This window comes from Apodemus sylvaticus, chromosome 12 (genome assembly GCF_947179515.1).
Source record: "Apodemus sylvaticus chromosome 12, mApoSyl1.1, whole genome shotgun sequence".
In the NCBI taxonomy this organism is placed as follows: Eukaryota; Metazoa; Chordata; class Mammalia; order Rodentia; family Muridae; genus Apodemus; species Apodemus sylvaticus.
The window spans coordinates 43,313,560-43,318,387 of NC_067483.1; the positions used below are offsets into that span (position 1 = coordinate 43,313,560).

At 45.2% G+C, this 4,828-nt stretch overlaps 1 pseudogene; it reads right to left on the reverse strand.

Annotated features, from left to right (window-relative positions):
- Positions 1–231: 231 nt before the first annotated feature.
- On the reverse strand, positions 232–980 carry LOC127697038 (protein C1orf43 homolog; annotated as a pseudogene).
- Between the last annotated feature and the right edge of the window lie 3,848 nt (positions 981–4,828).

Consider the following 4,828-nt stretch of genomic DNA (forward strand, 5'->3'; position numbering starts at 1 on the left):
GGAGCACCAAAATTCCAGAGGACATTACTCAATCTCCTTTCCCCATTAGGTCCTGACTTTTACACCAGTTCAAATCTGAGGTGCTCTAAACCTAAGTATTTCTATTCAATTGAGTGTAATGGGACAGACACAGAAGACACCTCACCTCAATTTGTATCTTTGGGACTAAAAATCATTGAACAGGGTAGCCAAAATCAAATGAAGATTTACAAGGAAGCTTCAATAGAAATGTTAAGAGTGACATTTGAATTCAGATCCAGGGGAAGTGCTACTGGGAGATGCTGAGGTCTTAGCCAGTATCAGAAAGGGTTGGGAATGACCTTTGAGACCCAGCTCTGTAAGAATGCTTTGGCCAAGAAAGTCTGGGTTTGCTGAACCAGACATCCGGAGCACCACAGCTGGATGTGTGCAGCTCCATTGCAGAGTGTTCTCCAGCGTGTTGTAGTTGTCTTTAAAGCTCTTCAGCTTGAGGAAGTGCTTAGGGCGTTTGCTCTCCTGACGGGAGGGGAGGTATGTGCCCTGGATGGAGATTAGCTACATTTCAGGTGACCGAGTACTCCCAATTTGTGCTTTGACCACAGTGGGAAGCTCACTCAAGACCTCTTGCTATCACAAGTACTCACTCTGGCCAAAGACCCTTGTCCCACAGCGGGCTGTCTCATACCCATCCAGGAAAGGATCCAATGAGGGCCTCTCGAACACCTTCGAGTGCAGATCTAGCAAGTAGGAGTGGAAATTCTTACCTATTAAAGAACAGAGGTGCCAGCCTTCAGCATGGAACGGGATCTCAGAGGCACGGATGGCATCTAGAGCTTTCATCCTGTATAGATAATTGTAGCGACTTTGACTCCCCTGGGTTCCCAGCTGCAGTAGCTGAATCCCGGGTAGTTGAATATTGGTCTCCTCTTTAAGTCCAGGCTCCTGTATGCCATCATGAGCATGGTATTCACTGTGGACAGCCAATGACTGCTAGACACCATCACCTCTCTCCCTGAGAACACTTGCTAGAATATTCTTGCCATGCTCAGAAGTTAGCCTAGGCTCGGCTGAAGCCAGGGCACCTAGATTCCCTGGAGCTCTCCGGCTATTTCCATATGGTTTTTGGACAAAAACCAAACTAGAGTCCATCAGAAAACATGGTGGATGGGGCGCTAGTTAAGCATAGGACCTTGCCCGGGGCCTTTTCTTATATGCTGAATGACTGGGTTATAGAGGAATTAAGGCAGAATCTTCTTTTGACATGTGAGTTTGGTGTACTTACAATAATTTTGAATTTGTATATGGACAGAAAGATGCATTTCCACAAGGGACTGGCTAACCGTCATGCCTCCCAAGAAAAGCTTTGGTGACGCTGTCAGCTCCTAACTTCCTTTTGGAATTCAATCTAAAGTCACCAAACAGTTTGTAGTCTATAGTGTGTATATGTGTATGTGTGTGTGTTAAAACTGACTGCAGACTGCATATTCTATCTAGTTCTACCTATAATTCTCTATTTAATGACACATTTAAATGATGTAACTAATTTAACTTCAGGGAAAAAAATTACTGTAGATAAGGGATGAAAAGAGTCCAGAGATTCTGAAGCAAATATTTTATTTTACAAGTCCATTTAAAGGACTGGCTTCAGGGCTTCACCTGATGCCCTCACCTTTATCTTTGCCTATAACTGAAATAGCCAGTTTGTCCATAAAACTCAGACCTATATAAATATTCAAAATGGTGTTAGGAATGTCTTCAGCCTTTACAATGAGCAGGCTAATAAAATTCGTTCTGACTTTATGAACACCCTGTGTTAAACAGCTACTTTAGAAAAGGTGTTTTGCAAAAGCAGTGTGTAGTGTGTTAGGGGTTTCTCTTCTGGCCCAAGGGCCACACTTTCAATTGTAGTCTATAGTATATATGTGCGTATATGTGTGTGTGCATGTGTACATGTGTGCGTGTGCATGTGAGTGTGCGTGTGCGTGTTTGTGTGTGTGTGTGTGTGTTAAAACTAACTGCAGACTGCATATTCTATCTAGTTCTACCTATAATTCTCTATTTAATGACACATTTAAATGATGTAACTAATTTAACTTCAGGAAAATTCTTATCTTGCTCAAAGGAGATTCTTTGTTCCTAAAGTGTGTATGTGTGTGTGTGCGTGTGCGTGTGCGTGTGTGTGTGTGTGTGTGTGTGTGTGTGTGTGTGTGTAAACTCAGGTCTTGTTCCTTGGCAAGCGCTTCACCGAACTGTCTACCCCAACCCTCCAATGTTCCTGAAGCTGAAGTTATTGGACATATTGTAGAAAGTTGTTAATACAGACAGACAAAAGAAATAAGAGAAAGGGCCATCAGCTGCAAGGCATCAGAAGTGGAGGAGCTGTCACCAGCTTGGGAAGCCTTCCTGGAAGAGGGGTCTGTGGTTTTAAAGCAGCAGCATTTGGCCCAAGTGCCAAAGTTGAGGAGAACGTGGCTCCTTTCCACAGAATGGTCACTAAGTGCAATAAGTAGTTCCTCAGGAGGCGCTGCCTAGCTTTTGGGGCCACTCAGTGCTCTGTAGCCTCTGAGGACCATCGGGTGTATACTGTGGTGTATAAGCAAGCAGGCTGTCTTTCTCTTCTCTGCACCAGCAGACTGTGGGAACATTTGGCACCTTATTTTCGTCCAGCCCAACCTTACTGCAAGCCTCATATTCCTGATCTGAGGGTCTTTGCTGGTCTCCCTCTGCCAGTAAAGACCAGCTCTTCCCCCGGGGCAGGCCGGCCCTTTGCTCTCTGAGTGCAGATTGGGACTGAACTGACCCTTGACCTTGAGCATAGGGCAGGATGTGTCATGTGCTGAGTCATTGCTTCTCAACCTAGATGGAGAGAGACAGAGACAGAGACAGAGACAGAGAAAGGGAGGGAGGGAGGGGGAGGAGGGGGAGGAGGGGGGGAATTCAATTCCCAAATCAGGCAATGAGATAAGGAAAGGCTTTCCTGACCCAAGAGGTATCCAGAAGGCCCTGGCCCCATTGAGGTGAGTAGGAGCTGAACATGGTGACCATCAAAGTGTGGGTGCTGGGCAGTAGCTCTGACTTGGTGGAGCTAAGCTCTGCGGTGAGACCCACACTGAGAAACAAGGTCTGGAAGTAGATGACTTTTCTCTGAATTACCCCGGCTCTGCACTTATTTTTATTGTACTTATTTATCTGCAGTACTGGAATAGAAGCCTGGGCCGTGTGCACACTAGACAAGCACTGTACACCGAGCTACATCCCTATCCCTTGGTTCTGAGCCCAGATGTCCATTTGTAGTTCAGGCCACCCTTGGACTTGTGATTCTCTTGTTTCAGCTTCTGGCGTGCCAATCCCACGAGTGGGATCAGCAGGACCTGCTCTTTGTTTAGTTGAAACGGGTTTTCATGGCCCAGGCCAGTCTTGAACTCAGCCTTGAACTCATGAATCAGTCGCCCAAGCATGCAATCACACCAACTGTTATTTGTCCCCCAAACCCCTTCTTCTTTGACAAGGTTTCATGTACCCCAGGATGGCTTTGGCCTGATCCTGTAGAACATACCTCACCTTTGCTGGGATTGTAGATGTATATCAGCATGTCTGCTTCTAAATGTTCTTAAGAACCAAGGTCTAAAACGTGAATTCAAAGAGCTGGGTCTCAGGGTCTTCATTAAGGTGGCTTGCTTTGGGGTCAACTGCTTGACCCCAGTGTCTGGTCTTCCCTCCCCTTCCCCTTCCCCTTCCCCTCCCTCTCCACCCCCCCCTCTCTCTCTCTGTGTGTGTGTGTGTGTGTGTTTCTACACTACACATATTTGCTGTTCAAACTATTTCTGAGTGGAACCTCACTCTGGTTAAACAGTTCAGATTTAACACAAAAAGTACTCTAAAAAGTTCCCAATTACTGCCAATACTCTGTCTACTGCAGTGGGTTGAGTTTTACTACCTTTATTTCTTGTCCAATTCTTACTATATGCCAAATCAATGAAAGTTCAAGGCTGCCAGTTGAAAGATGTGAGATATATCAATATTACCTATGTATCTATTCTATCATCTATCTACCTATCTCTATCATATCTATCATTTATTATCTACTATCATCTATCTATCCATCTATTTATCATCTATGTATGTGTGTATCTATGTATCTATCTATCATCTCTTATTTTGTTTATGATTTTTCTTCCTTCTGTGTATGCATATCTTTATACTTATATGACAATCAGGAGGAAAAGGTAGACTGGAGGATCAGGTCCCCCACCCCCACCCCCTCGAGACAGGGTTTCTCTATGTAGCCTTGGCTGTTCTGGAACTCACTCTGTAGACCAGGCTGGCCTCAAACTCAGAAACCCACCTGCTTCTGCCTCCCAAGTGCTGGGATTAAAGGCATGCACCACCACCGCCTGGCTCAGGTATTTTTAAGGCAAGGTCTAACTTTGTTGTCTGGGCAGTAATCCTACTGCCACATCCAAGGTTATGCCCATGCTGGGGTTATGGGTGTGAGCAACCTCGCTTAGCTCATAAAGTCTTATATACAAAAGCAAACATCCCTAACAGTTTACTGAAAGATATCATCACTTGGACAGTTTAGGATCCTCTGGAAAGGCTAGTTAGCAAAGATATGAACACTCCTTGGAAGAGGGAACCACTGTAGATGTGTGATTGTAACATGGTAGAACTCTGGCAGTCTTACCAAATCCTTTGTTCAAGAGTGACATTGTAGCCGGCAGTGGTGGTGCACACCTTTAATCCTAGCACTTGGGAGGCAGAGGCAGGCAGATTTCTGAGTTCAAGTCCAGCCTGGTCTTCATAGTGAGTCCCAGGATAACCAGGACTACACAGAGAAACCCTGTCTTGA